This window comes from Bufo bufo, chromosome 5 (assembly GCF_905171765.1).
Source record: "Bufo bufo chromosome 5, aBufBuf1.1, whole genome shotgun sequence".
Lineage (NCBI taxonomy): Eukaryota > Metazoa > Chordata > Amphibia > Anura > Bufonidae > Bufo > Bufo bufo.
Genome location: NC_053393.1, coordinates 36,468,320 through 36,484,044, shown reverse-complemented (window position 1 = coordinate 36,484,044; position 15,725 = coordinate 36,468,320). Strand labels below are relative to the sequence as shown.

The 15,725-nt window shown below is 45.5% G+C and overlaps 1 protein-coding gene across 2 annotated transcripts in view; it reads left to right on the top strand.

Moving 5' to 3' along the window:
• The window catches only part of EFR3A (EFR3 homolog A), a 153,827-nt gene that overhangs the window by 129,933 nt on the left and 8,169 nt on the right, over positions 1-15,725 (top strand). The window lies entirely within an intron of this gene.

Here is a 15,725-nt window from a genome sequence, read left to right as displayed (position 1 = left end):
GTCATTTTTTAAGGTGGACCAATTTTTCCTAATGGCATCCTTTATCAAACCAGCCTGCGTATTATATTGGGTTAAAAAGGAAAAACGGAAATCTTTCTCAATCACCACCTTTTTCTTCTTCCCTTCAACTTCTTCCTCTATCATCCTACTGCATTCGGCTAGTTCATCTGCTTGATATCCTTTCACCCTGAACCGTTCCTTAATGACCTCACTTTGTATTCTAAAATCCTCCACTTTGGTACAATTCCTAAAGACCCTCTTAATTTGTCCCTTAGGAATATTTTTCAGCCACGATGTATGGTGGCAGCTGGAGGTGTCTATGTAGCCATTAACATCCGTCTCTTTGAAGAAAGTTTTAGTTTTAAGCTGGGTACCCTCCACAAAAAGTGTCAGATCCAAAAAATCAACGGAGGTATCACTGACTGTGCTAGTGAAGGATAAATTCCATTGATTGTCATTTAACTCCTCAATGAAATCTAAAAGGCCCTGTTTCTCCCCCTTCCACAGGACCAGACAATCGTCGATAAATCTCCTCCATGTTATCAATTCTCCAGCTTCCATGATCTTATTCAATGTGATACGGTGTGATAGTGGCACTTTCCCAGGACCCCATAAAAATATTAGCGAAACTGGGGGCGAATTTCGCCCCCATCGCTGTACCGGTCCGCTGCAGGTAATGTTGCTCATTGTACCAAAAATAATTGTGACTCAAACAGAAATCAACACACTCCAAAATAAATAAGCCCTGTTGTTGGGTCATCAGGGGATCATCATTCAGAGCGTGTTCGATCGCCTTGAGTCCCAGTTCTTTGGGGATCACTGTATATAATGAGGCCACATCAATAGTGGCCAGCCACATATTGGCAGGACACTCGCCAAAATCTTTAACAAGCTGCAGGACGCTTCCAGTGTCCTTTAGGAAAGATGGCATCAACGGGACATATTTCTGGAGGAAAAAATCCACATATTCCCCCAGTCGGCTGGTCAATGAATTAATGCCAGAAACAATCGGCCTACCCGGCGGATTGGTCTTACTCTTATGGATTTTAGGCAAAAAGTATATAACAGGGGTGACTGGGTGTTTGTTATTTAAATAATCCATTTCCTTTTTATTAATAATCCCTTCTTTGAAGCCCCTGGTCAACAACAAATCAAGTTTAGCCTGAAACTCCAAAGCGGGATTTTTCTTGAGTGTCTGGTATGTTCCCACGTCTGCCAAAAGTCTGGACATTTCCCTCCCATACATATCCACATCCATAATAACAACCCCCCCCCCTTATCCGCCGGTTTTATCACTATTTTCTTGTTATTCTCAAGTTGTTTCAAAGCAAGTTTCTGTTCTGGTGTTAAGTTCTGTCTCCTCGATTTAGCGCCAATTCCCTCAATTTCCTTTAGGACTCCCCTTTTGAAGGCCTCTATGCATTCATTTTCTTTATTCTTCGGAAAAAATTGGGATTTCTCCTTAAGTTGACTATGTACAATGCTGCCTTCCTCCTCAAAATTTCTACATGGGGCCTGTAGGAATTATGAGAATTGGGAAAAAGTTCCCCAACCGAGTGCACAGATAAATAAAATAGAAGAAAGGGAACCAATAAATGCGGAGCGTAGCAGCACTACAGATAAACAGAATTTTCCCCATCAGGCAATGAGGGGCGTTCAGAGGCCTGTGACAGGGAAACAGGGCACCCCACAAAAAAGAGGCCATGTAGAGGAAAACGAGGGGGAAAGAAACACAAGCCCAACCCCCCAAAAAAGCAGGGGGATATAGTGGGTATCTTTAATCTTAGCTCACATTCTTTGACTCAATCTGAAAAAGAGGTTTTGGGAAAAGGCCTAAAGTTTGCCCCCACTGTTGGGATCAACAAATTTGAGGCCTTTTTAGATGTGCATAAATTTGTACGCAAGCTCAACATAGCCAAATATTGTTTAACTAACCAGGCCCCATGTAGAAATTTTGAGGAGGAAGGCAGCATTGTACATAGTCAACTTAAGGAGAAATCCCAATTTTTTCCGAAGAATAAAGAAAATGAATGCATAGAGGCCTTCAAAAGGGGAGTCCTAAAGGAAATTGAGGGAATTGGCGCTAAATCGAGGAGACAGAACTTAACACCAGAACAGAAACTTGCTTTGAAACAACTTGAGAATAACAAGAAAATAGTGATAAAACCGGCGGATAAGGGGGGGGGGGGGTTGTTATTATGGATGTGGATATGTATGGGAGGGAAATGTCCAGACTTTTGGCAGACGTGGGAACATACCAGACACTCAAGAAAAATCCCGCTTTGGAGTTTCAGGCTAAACTTGATTTGTTGTTGACCAGGGGCTTCAAAGAAGGGATTATTAATAAAAAGGAAATGGATTATTTAAATAACAAACACCCAGTCACCCCTGTTATATACTTTTTGCCTAAAATCCATAAGAGTAAGACCAATCCGCCGGGTAGGCCGATTGTTTCTGGCATTAATTCATTGACCAGCCGACTGGGGGAATATGTGGATTTTTTCCTCCAGAAATATGTCCCGTTGATGCCATCTTTCCTAAAGGACACTGGAAGCGTCCTGCAGCTTGTTAAAGATTTTGGCGAGTGTCCTGCCAATATGTGGCTGGCCACTATTGATGTGGCCTCATTATATACAGTGATCCCCAAAGAACTGGGACTCAAGGCGATCGAACACGCTCTGAATGATGATCCCCTGATGACCCAACAACAGGGCTTATTTATTTTGGAGTGTGTTGATTTCTGTTTGAGTCACAATTATTTTTGGTACAATGAGCAACATTTCCTGCAGCGGACCGGTACAGCGATGGGGGCGAAATTCGCCCCCAGTTTCGCTAATATTTTTATGGGGTCCTGGGAAAGTGCCACTATCACACCCGTGTTGAATAAGATCATGGAAGCTGGAGAATTGATAACATGGAGGAGATTTATCGACGATTGTCTGGTCCTGTGGAAGGGGGAGAAACAGGGCCTTTTAGATTTCATTGAGGAGTTAAATGACAATCAATGGAATTTATCCTTCACTAGCACAGTCAGTGATACCTCCGTTGATTTTTTGGATCTGACACTTTTTGTGGAGGGTACCCAGCTTAAAACTAAAACTTTCTTCAAAGAGACGGATGTTAATGGCTACATAGACACCTCCAGCTGCCACCATACATCGTGGCTGAAAAATATTCCTAAGGGACAAATTAAGAGGGTCTTTAGGAATTGTACCAAAGTGGAGGATTTTAGAATACAAAGTGAGGTCATTAAGGAACGGTTCAGGGTGAAAGGATATCAGGCAGATGAACTAGCCGAATGCAGTAGGATGATAGAGGAAGAAGTTGAAGGGAAGAAGAAAAAGGTGGTGATTGAGAAAGACTTCAGTTTTTCCTTTTTAACCCAATATAATACGCAGGCTGGTTTGATAAAGGATGCCATTAGGAAAAATTGGTCCACCTTAAAAAATGACCCTGTGCTGGGGAAGGATATTCCACAAAAACCGGTAGTTATTTTCAAAAAGGCTCCATGTTTGCGTACTAAGTTAGTACATAGCTCCAACCATCAAGAGAAGACAACAAAAGGGAGTAAGTTTAACTGGTGTGGGTTTTGTTTGCCATGTAAAAATCGGAAAAGGGAAGACAAAAAAATGCATACTTCATCTGTGCACTCTAATGGAAAAAATGTGGATATAAAAATTAAGGGGCAAATTACTTGTGAGAATGTAGGGGTGGTCTACATGTTGGAGTGCCCATGTGGACTCCAATATGTGGGACGTACACTTCGGAAGCTCAAAGTAAGAATCCAGGAGCATGTGAGGAACATCAAGAAGGGGTTGGAGACCCATAGTGTTTCGATGCACTTTAAATTGGTGCACCAAAAAAATCCGAGTGGTTTGTTCTTTGTGAGGTTGGAACAAGTTAAGCCCCACTGGCGTGGAGGGGATGGAGTGAAACAGATCAATAAACGTGAGGTGGAATGGATATACAAACTGGGAACGCTACAACCAAAAGGTCTGAATGTGGAGTTTGACCTAAAACCTTGTCTTACCTGAAACGACGAAGTGTTCGTGATTGATCTAGGACCTGTGAGTGTGGTGTTGTATCGAGCAAGGACCTTTCCGAGGTTGTAGAACTGGATTGGCTGGACAGCACCATGTGATATGGGGGAGTTGCTGTTTTTATGAATGAAGTAGGGCGGGCCTAGGCGTATCTGATCTGTGACTGGCTAAGAGATATCATGTGGTATGGGGGTGTTGCCATTTTTTATGAATGGAGAAAAGAGGGCGAAGGATAATGTGGTCTGTGATTGGTTGGGAGGTTTAGAGTATAGTAAAGAGAAAGTAGCATGAACGGAACTGACAGTATAGGAGTAGGCATAGATCGCCACAAGTGATTATATACTGACATATGATATATTCATTTTGAGATGTCCTTGTTTTATGTATTTTATGTATTTGTATTTTATGCATTTTATATTGTTTTAAAGGATGTATATGTGCATGATTTATTTACCATTGATTGGATCATATGTGTGTGGGTAGGCGGGTGCAAACCAACCTGACCCGTTATAAGACCGCCCTGAAGTGGGTGGGATGAATACCCCTGACGAAGCTCAACCGAGCGAAACCCGGGTCGGGTGATTTGATCCATTGTATACTGCTTGTTTATACGTGTGCATTGTGAGTATAATAAAACCGTTTTTACTCCGACTTGCATGACGGTACTTCACTATTGGATGCAATTTTGGTGTTCCATAGAAGCCTGGAAAGGAGAGGAGGAGAGGTTTTGACTGGCCTGTTTGCTTCCCCATGCTTGTGAATATCTTGCTGGCTTCGATTGTGGATTCTCTGTGATTCCAGAGGTAGCGCGGTCCTATCCAAAGAAACAGTCTTATCCATGGAGTGCTCTTGTTAGGGACCTTACGAGGAGCCTCTGTGGCTCTAGGGGCATTCGCCTACCACCTTACCTTGTCCTTAGGGATTTTTTATTTTTTTTGGCAGAACTGTACGTGCGGTTCCTCCTCCGCTTCCATGAGTGTACTCACAGCGACGTCTCTAGATATTCCACAGTGCATTTCCCCTTTCTTTGCTTCACCTCCTGTCTAGCGCCATTCTTGGTGTTGTCCTGGATCTGGCGTCAGTCAGTCTGCCTTTGTCCAGTGACTGTACTCATACACTACATGGCTGGGGTGTTCCTGGTCCTCGGGGACACAGTTTTTTCTTCCCAGACTACTTATCGTTCACATGTGGGGGTTTTTCTGGTCCGTGCCACCGAGGGGGTTCCCATGGCGGTTTTCATCTCCTGTGCCCATCTCAATCTCTGTTTCTTAATCCACCTGGGTGGGCATTCCAGGACTGGTCTTCTGCCATTTGCTCGATGCTTTCATGGCGGATTTCCAAGTTCGCCTCTGTTGTAACATTCCTTCCTGGGGCCTACACATTTGGTGAGGTTTTGTCTGGATCTAACTGTCCCTTGTCCAGTCTGGTCATCCAAGGCAGTTCTGTGGTCCTCAATTTCCTGTGGTACCTTCCGTTCTTCATTTTCAGTCCTTAAAACTGCTCGTCCTTCTTGTGGATATTCGGTGCTGCTATCCACATCTTCTGAAGTATCTCCAGCCCTTTGGCTATGTTTGTCTGAGCTTTTCCTCTTCTGTCCAGCCTGTCGCTGTGTGTTATACTCTGTCCCACCTGGCTCATGCTCTTCCGGTTCTATTCAGGGTTCCCGTGCATCCTTTCCCCACGTTCCATGCGGGATCTCATGGCCTTAGATTGCTTCTGGTCTTTTGTTCCCTCCCCATGGTACTGCTTTGGAACGTCCCACGGTCCTGTGTCCCCTAATGATACGAGTGAGAAAATGAGATTTTTGTGGACTCCCCTGTAAAATATCTTTCTCACTGAGTTCATTGGCGGACACAGCTCCCACCCTTTGTTTGTTCTCTCATTTTGGTGACTGGTGGGGCCCCCCTTATGGGTTCAGACCCACTGGTGGTGGTTCTGTTATTTCATTTCTGATTTCTCCTCCTACTGCTTGTGCACAAACTGATATATGCTTTCTCCAGGCTGGAGGGGCCATAGCCGGCGGAAGGAGCTACAGTACCACTTTTTAGCTTAGTGTCGCCTCCTAGTGGCAGCAGCAGCTATACCCACGGTCCTGTGTCCCCCAATGAACTCGGCAAGAAAGAGATTTTACAGATGAGTCCACAAAAATCTCGTTTTCTCTGCTGTCCCCATGGCAACACTTCCTTTACCTTCAAGATTCTGTGTTGTCATAGGGTCAATGTGAGGATCCAGATCTCCATTCGTATCACTGTTCACATGGATACAAATATAATTGTGTCGCGGATGGTGATTTCAGTCGGCACAGGAAGTGTTGTCGTGTGGACAGTGTAGCTCCGCGCCATTGCGCTAAAGAGGTTTTTACAGGAGATTTTATTTAGTCATGCTAAAGGAAGCAAACTATGAAATCCAATGTGATCTAACCAGGGTGTTGTCTCCTGTTGTCGTCTGCTTTCGGTTTGTGTGGAGGGGGGGGCGGGGGTTGGTTGTATTTTAAAGGGGGTTTTCTGGGAGTACAATATTGATGACCCATCAATGTCAGATCAGCGGGGGTCCGTCTCCTGGCATCCCCGCCTTTCAGTGCGGTAAGCTCTGCGGCTTTTTCCTAGAGCAGTGACTGCCATTGGTCACATGGCCTAGGCTTGAGTGGGATTGAACTGCAGTACCAAGCACGGCCACTATGCAATGAACGGCGCTGTGCTTGGTAAGCTGTGAGGAGGGCGCACTGCTCACTGGAGCGTTGCGGCCTCTTCAAACAGCTGATTGTCGATGGTGCAAAGTGTCGGACCCCCACTGATCAGATATTGATTACGGTATATGTTCTGCGGATAGACCATCAATGTCAAACTCCCAGAAAACCCCTTTAACTAAGGCACGGACATAATTAAAATACAGAGATGTAAACTCTTTACCGAAATGTACATACACAGAAGTAAGAATAAGCATAGGCTTTGTGTATCTTCAGACTTTAACATTTCCCCCGCACTCGTGTCCTCCCTCTCTTCGGGTTATATTACAATGGTGACCTCCTCTGCAGGGATATATACTGTATATCAGTATTTATAGTCCTATATAAACAACAAAATGAGCCCTAGGTTGGAGCCCTCGGGATGAAAATTCACTTATTATACATATTGACAGTCCCTGATAGTTTTAATTGTTCATGATCTGCCGTCTGTAGGTTTAATTTTAAAGGTACAAATTAAAGAATTCGTTTTATATACATTAAACTTTTTTTTTTTTTGGAACCCCTAAAGGGATTTTTTGGTCTGGATGACCTTTTGTATAATAAGTTTATAGTCCTATGTCACACGGGACGGGACACCTTCCAGCTAAATACACAATGTGACAACCTTCCCAGCGGCTCTGGGCCCCGTGTCTGCTCTCTCTTCTCTAGCCTCCATGTCTGCATCTGTTAGCATTTGATGGATTATCGGGCGAATATCCCATGGGCAAAAGATATTCAGTCCTCTGCTTTTTTGCAAACCTATAGACACGGAGAGTTCTAGAAGTTGTTGTTTTTTTTTTTAACAAATTTATACATTACATTTTCTTGAAATAAAAAAATAAAAAATAAGCAATGGGTCATCAGAAAATGACCTATTGTTTATATCAGATTTTTTTTAAAGTTAAATATATTATTTTGAATTTTCCATGTCACTATCTAGTAAAAAAAAAAAAAAAAAATCTGAGATCCTGCAATTGTCAGACTAAGCCTAATAGGCATCACTTAGCCTGTACAAATCACCTTCAGCAGTCATCTCATTATCATCACAGGTAGGATTAGAATGCCTGATATCACCTAAATATAGATAAAACAAGATGTACCATTCACAAAAGGTGATACCACAGCTCATCTACTCCCTCCTGACCTCTGCACAGGTCATATAGCATGCCTGCAAAAGTCAATAAACCCCTTCCAGTCTATTGTGTCTTTGGCCCATGGTGACCGCATACGTATAAATGCTGTTAATGGGGTTTTCTCACCTGAAACATTGGTGGCTGTCAGATAGGTGCCAAGGTGGGAATACCCTTGTAATTGTATACTCTATAATTGTGGCTATCTGTGGACATGCTAGTGTCTGAGCGAGTAGATTAATTACATACAGGAACTGTAAAATGGTGGAGATAGAGGTTACCTGTAAGGTGCGTATAGGAATGGGTGCGTACAGTAAATGCCTTTGTGTAAATCTATGATCCTAGTTCATGCTATCATGTAATGTGGTTATGTCATGATGTGGAGCTGCTGTTGACTTTGGAGGCTATGTACCGGCATGGTCAGCATGCAAGAGCGATAGTCTGCAGTACACGAATGCTCACCACTCAGAGGGAAAACATGATAGTCATCTGGTGTGAGTAATCCCATAGCACAGGTTCTCTTCCACAACCAGACTGGGGGAACATTTGGTACTAGATGCCCCCCTCATCATCACAATCTGCACCTAGTCGGGAGAGCTACAGAACTTTTAAGATACCCTTAATAATAATCAGTGGACGTCCATCGCTGGTCATTTGTTCACAGTAGGGTCTCCCGCCTCCGTTATCTAATAAGGATTGTCCAGGCTACTGATTTTGATGACCTTCTCACAGGATAGGGCGCACTGCTCCATGCAAGCGCTGGAAACATGGATAAAGCTGAAATGCGTTACTGCTATACTTGTAGGTGAAACTCAAAAAATTAGAATATTGTGCAAAAGTCCATTTATTTCAGTAATGCAACTTAAAATTAGAATATTGTGAGATGGTTCAATATTCTAGGCTCAAAGTGTCACACTCTAGTCGGCTAATTAATCCATACCCCCTGAGCAAAGGGGACCTGAGATTGTGACTTTGGGGTTTTTCGTAAGCTATAAACCACAATCATCCAAATTATAACAAACGCTTGAAATATCTCGCTCTGCATGTAATGAGTCTCATATATTATTTTCACCTTTTAAGTTGCATTACTGAAAAAAATGAACTTTGCACGATATTCAAATTTTTCAAGTTTCACCTGTACTATATATGAAAATTAGAAGCTCTTTGCGCACATTTTTTACCAGGCCCATCTACCAACGGCAAGGTGGCTTCTGCAGATAAGACCTACACTATCAGACTTGTCTGTCCTGGGCTTTGGCCTACAAAATTCAAGGCAATGCAGGATTCAGCTATACTATGTGCTTAGTAAATCTGCAGTGACAAAATTAGGCCAGAACCTCCGAACAATATGAAATAAAGTACAGGTGCACGCTATTATGGCAGTATGCTTCTACATACAATGTTTGACACTAGCATGCACCTGTGCTTTATTTCATATTGTTTGGAGGTGCTGGTCTATATTTGTTTTGGCACTGTTCTCAGGATAGGTCATTAATGTCAGATCAGTGATGTTCTGACCCCCTGCGCACCCTCCGGGCTACTTTTCCTATAAGCCTATGTATCAATCTGCTCAGCTCCTCCTGCTCTGTAACATGCAGCCGCAGGAAGAACACCATAGTCGTCTATAGCAAGATGCTTACCAGCAGCAGAACAGGAAGAAGAGCGTTTGGACTTTGAAGTCCCCGAATCCAGCTCCGATTGACCCCATCCCATTAGGATGGTGAGATCCTCATTAAAGGGGTTATGCTATGATTGATGTGAAAAAAAACAAAGAAAATGAAAATCCGACTTCACATAGTACAGGACAATGCTAGAACCTCACATGTATCTAGAGATCTTCCCATTCATGGCTCCAATTGTTCTGCTAGATTTATTGAAGGTTGGCCGTTCAGGGGATGTGTCCTTACTCAGGGGATGTGTCCTTACTCAGGGGATGTGTCCTTACTCAGGGGATGTGTCCTTTCTCAGGGGATGTGTCCTTTCTCAGGGGATGTGTCCTTTCTCAGGGGATGTGTCCTTTCTCAGGGGATGTGTCCTTTCTCAGGGGATGTGTCCTTTCTCAGGGGATGTGTCCTTTCTCAGGGGATGTGTCCTTTCTCAGGGGATGTGTCCTTTCTCAGGGGATGTGTCCTTTCTCAGGGGATGTGTCCTTTCTCAGGGGATGTGTCCTTTCTCAGGGGATGTGTCCTTTCTCAGGGGATGTGTCCTTTCTCAGGGGATGTGTCCTTTCTCAGGGGATGTGTCCTTTCTCAGGGGATGTGTCCTTTCTCAGGGGATGTGTCCTTTCTCAGGGGATGTGTCCTTTCTCAGGGGATGTGTCCTTTCTCAGGGGATGTGTCCTTTCTCAGGGGATGTGTCCTTTCTCAGGGGATGTGTCCTTTCTCAGGGGATGTGTCCTTTCTCAGGGGATGTGTCCTTTCTCAGGGGATGTGTCCTTTCTCAGGGGATGTGTCCTTTCTCAGGGGATGTGTCCTTTCTCAGGGGATGTGTCCTTTCTCAGGGGATGTGTCCTTTCTCAGGGGATGTGTCCTTTCTCAGGGGATGTGTCCTTTCTCAGGGGATGTGTCCTTTCTCAGGGGATGTGTCCTTTCTCAGGGGATGTGTCCTTTCTCAGGGGATGTGTCCTTTCTCAGGGGATGTGTCCTTTCTCAGGGGATGTGTCCTTTCTCAGGGGATGTGTCCTTTCTCAGGGGATGTGTCCTTTCTCAGGGGATGTGTCCTTTCTCAGGGGATGTGTCCTTTCTCAGGGGATGTGTCCTTTCTCAGGGGATGTGTCCTTTCTCAGGGGATGTGTCCTTTCTCAGGGGATGTGTCCTTTCTCAGGGGATGTGTCCTTTCTCAGGGGATGTGTCCTTTCTCACGGGATGTGTCCTTTCTCAGGGGATGTGTCCTTTCTCAGGGGATGTGTCCTTTCTCAGGGGATGTGTCCTTTCTCAGGGGATGTGTCCTTTCTCAGGGGATGTGTCCTTTCTCAGGGGATGTGTCCTTTCTCAGGGGATGTGTCCTTTCTCAGGGGATGTGTCCTTTCTCAGGGGATGTGTCCTTTCTCAGGGGATGTGTCCTTTCTCAGGGGATGTGTCCTTTCTCAGGGGATGTGTCCTTTCTCAGGGGATGTGTCCTTTCTCAGGGGATGTGTCCTTTCTCAGGGGATGTGTCCTTTCTCAGGGGATGTGTCCTTTCTCAGGGGATGTGTCCTTTCTCAGGGGATGTGTCCTTTCTCAGGGGATGTGTCCTTTCTCAGGGGATGTGTCCTTTCTCAGGGGATGTGTCCTTTCTCAGGGGATGTGTCCTTTCTCAGGGGATGTGTCCTTTCTCAGGGGATGTGTCCTTTCTCAGGGGATGTGTCCTTTCTCAGGGGATGTGTCCTTTCTCAGGGGATGTGTCCTTTCTCAGGGGATGTGTCCTTTCTCAGGGGATGTGTCCTTTCTCAGGGGATGTGTCCTTTCTCAGGGGATGTGTCCTTTCTCAGGGGATGTGTCCTTTCTCAGGGGATGTGTCCTTTCTCAGGGGATGTGTCCTTTCTCAGGGGATGTGTCCTTTCTCAGGGGATGTGTCCTTTCTCAGGGGATGTGTCCTTTCTCAGGGGATGTGTCCTTTCTCAGGGGATGTGTCCTTTCTCAGGGGATGTGTCCTTTCTCAGGGGATGTGTCCTTTCTCGGGGATGTGTCCTTTCTCAGGGGATGTGTCCTTTCTCAGGGGATGTGTCCTTTCTCAGGGGATGTGTCCTTTCTCAGGGGATGTGTCCTTTCTCAGGGGATGTGTCCTTTCTCAGGGGATGTGTCCTTTCTCAGGGGATGTGTCCTTTCTCAGGGGATGTGTCCTTTCTCAGGGGATGTGTCCTTTCTCGGGGGATGTGTCCTTTCTCAGGGGATGTGTCCTTTCTCAGGGGATGTGTCCTTTCTCAGGGGATGTGTCCTTTCTCAGGGGATGTGTCCTTTCTCAGGGGATGTGTCCTTTCTCAGGGGATGTGTCCTTTCTCAGGGGATGTGTCCTTTCTCAGGGGATGTGTCCTTTCTCAGGGGATGTGTCCTTTCTCAGGGGATGTGTCCTTTCTCAGGGGATGTGTCCTTTCTCAGGGGATGTGTCCTTTCTCAGGGGATGTGTCCTTTCTCAGGGGATGTGTCCTTTCTCAGGGGATGTGTCCTTTCTCAGGGGATGTGTCCTTTCTCAGGGGATGTGTCCTTTCTCAGGGGATGTGTCCTTTCTCAGGGGATGTGTCCTTTCTCAGGGGATGTGTCCTTTCTCAGGGGATGTGTCCTTTCTCAGGGGATGTGTCCTTTCTCAGGGGATGTGTCCTTTCTCAGGGGATGTGTCCTTTCTCAGGGGATGTGTCCTTTCTCAGGGGATGTGTCCTTTCTCAGGGGATGTGTCCTTTCTCAGGGGATGTGTCCTTTCTCAGGGGATGTGTCCTTTCTCAGGGGATGTGTCCTTTCTCAGGGGATGTGTCCTTTCTCAGGGGATGTGTCCTTTCTCAGGGGATGTGTCCTTTCTCAGGGGATGTGTCCTTTCTCAGGGGATGTGTCCTTTCTCAGGGGATGTGTCCTTTCTCAGGGGATGTGTCCTTTCTCAGGGGATGTGTCCTTTCTCAGGGGATGTGTCCTTTCTCAGGGGATGTGTCCTTTCTCAGGGGATGTGTCCTTTCTCAGGGGATGTGTCCTTTCTCAGGGGATGTGTCCTTTCTCAGGGGATGTGTCCTTTCTCAGGGGATGTGTCCTTTCTCAGGGGATGTGTCCTTTCTCAGGGGATGTGTCCTTTCTCAGGGGATGTGTCCTTTCTCAGGGGATGTGTCCTTTCTCAGGGGATGTGTCCTTTCTCAGGGGATGTGTCCTTTCTCAGGGGATGTGTCCTTTCTCAGGGGATGTGTCCTTTCTCAGGGGATGTGTCCTTTCTCAGGGGATGTGTCCTTTCTCAGGGGATGTGTCCTTTCTCAGGGGATGTGTCCTTTCTCAGGGGATGTGTCCTTTCTCAGGGGATGTGTCCTTTCTCAGGGGATGTGTCCTTTCTCAGGGGATGTGTCCTTTCTCAGGGGATGTGTCCTTTCTCAGGGGATGTGTCCTTTCTCAGGGGATGTGTCCTTTCTCAGGGGATGTGTCCTTTCTCAGGGGATGTGTCCTTTCTCAGGGGATGTGTCCTTTCTCAGGGGATGTGTCCTTTCTCAGGGGATGTGTCCTTTCTCAGGGGATGTGTCCTTTCTCAGGGGATGTGTCCTTTCTCAGGGGATGTGTCCTTTCTCAGGGGATGTGTCCTTTCTCAGGGGATGTGTCCTTTCTCAGGGGATGTGTCCTTTCTCAGGGGATGTGTCCTTTCTCAGGGGATGTGTCCTTTCTCAGGGGATGTGTCCTTTCTCAGGGGATGTGTCCTTTCTCAGGGGATGTGTCCTTTCTCAGGGGATGTGTCCTTTCTCAGGGGATGTGTCCTTTCTCAGGGGATGTGTCCTTTCTCAGGGGATGTGTCCTTTCTCAGGGGATGTGTCCTTTCTCAGGGGATGTGTCCTTTCTCAGGGGATGTGTCCTTTCTCAGGGGATGTGTCCTTTCTCAGGGGATGTGTCCTTACTCAGGGGATGTGTCCTTACTCACAGAAGATGAGGCCGGTGGCAGGTGAAGATTTAAACTGAGCATGTGCGAGATGGACAAGAAATAAAGAAAAGGGCAAACAGCCAGTGGCGCTTTACAGATACATTGTATTCAATATCTCAGTGGCTATACTAAACTTTTGATTACATGAAATTACTAAATTATTCAGATCCAAGAGCTTTTCTGAATAACATTGTTTTGTGGTACACTTTAAGTCTACCCATCTCTATCAGTGTTTCATTATTAGAAAACTAGGGGGGAAGAAGTGCACAGAAGTTTATTAGAGGGAGAGGACAGAAATAACGCTGCTTCTCTGCTTGGAACATGGCCTCCATAGTGAACACTGCAGCCACTAACCTAAACTTCTCTCTGACAGCATAAAAAAACAACTATTTTCTCTTCTCAATGTAGCTCTGTTCCCATCAGTCAAAAAAATACGTAAAAGTCCAAAAGGTAAAGCTGGTTGAGCCCCCTAGATTGACCTAACGTAGTGTCATCCCTCCCGGAACCTGCATACGATATACTATGTTACGTACTCGCTTATGTAGTCTGACCCCAGAGGCACATTAATGTAGTTTATAGTCTTTTTCTAGAAAATTTAGAGATGTCCTTGCTATTAACTGGAGCCGTGTAGACTGTATTCGTGTGTATTTAACTTAGCGATACTGATAGTATTGTACCGTGAGTAGCGCAAAACGTATTTCTCGTCCTGGAGAAGGATACAAATGAAGTCATCAGGAATCTACGGTCTGACTACCTCAGAAACGCCTCGTCCTGCAGAACGGTTTGCAAAGTGGATCGAGCTTAAGCAGGGGCGCATCAAAGTGGGCATTCCCAGGAGGATGTTTGGGCGTGCTCTGTCAGGTCGAGGGCAGGGCTTAATGTTGGCAGTTATAAATATGAATTAAAGGCAAACTCCACTTTTTCACAAATGAAGACAGTCCCTTTCTATATGGTCTACTATGGAAAATGGTTGTCGGAGGGACATTCCCCTGTATGAACCAGATTGGAGAGCCACCTAAAAAGAGCAAATCTCACTCTGGTGGCCGTCTGTGTGTTTCACGATTGGCCGTTCATTTGAATGCACGTCATGCAATACTACAGGGGGGAATGCCTGGCCAGATATGGCTGCCCATACAATACAATACGATCAGATCTCCAGGCTGCTTCTGTTAAAAGAAGAGTGTTGTCCTCACGAGACCAGCCAGCCTGGTAATACACACCTAGATGGTGAGCGACATGGTCTGATTGCTGACTGGTTCCTTCAGTCTGGCTATGAACAGTACAACTTCTGTCATGTCTGACAGTCTAGTTGTTGGGGAATATATCCCTAGCAACTAGTCCTTCTTCAGATAGGGTTATCATGCAGTATTACTTTTTTTATGTATTAAATTAAAAACAAAAAAAAGCATAATCGCCCTCTCACCGATCCACTGCCGTTTCCATGGGGTCCAATACCCACTGCTCTGCATTTCTTGGGAGACTGTCCGATACACTGGAAATGCCAAGAACACCATGCTTAGCCGGTCACTGCTTGAGACGGGTAGTACTTTCATGGCATTTCCCGCATATTGAGCCGGGACCGGCTGGGTGGTCGGAGCAGAGTTAGAACGGCAGAAGTGGTTGATCGGTGAAGATGCGTGGCTAATTTTTAGAGCCATATGTCTAAAAATGTAATACAGCTGGATGACTTTAACCAGCGTGTCTTGGACCAATCAGGTTCAAAAACTAAGGACAAGACCTAAACCAGGCCTCCTCGCTATCTCTTCCCACCATAGATTTACAAGGTTGATTGTCAAACATACTTTGAGTAATTTCTTGAGGTAGTTGCTTGGGTCTTGCTTTAACTCCTAGACCAAACTTGAGCACAGTCCCCAGACTAGATGATAAGGGGGCAGGTAAGGGATGTAAGAATTATGCAGAGATGTCTGACAGCTGCAGGAGGCTGTATGGCGGTGTACAGAGTTCCTGTGGCACTGTAATTGGAGGTACAGTGTTCAATGCTTCCAAAATGAAAAGATCAATAAGGTGGTCAAAACACTGCTCCGAGATTTCTATAATTGGCAACATTTCGGGAATTTTTCAGTAGTGCCAAAGGGGTCTGTGTGTTCTGTAGAGACTTCATTCTGGGAATCGGTGGTGGTCAGAGATCAGACCTCACCAACAGGATCTGTGAGTTAGGACAGTGCTGATGGCTCCTCAGAAGGCTGTACTAGTCATGAGATCAGGCCCGGGGATTACTAAGATTATTCTGTT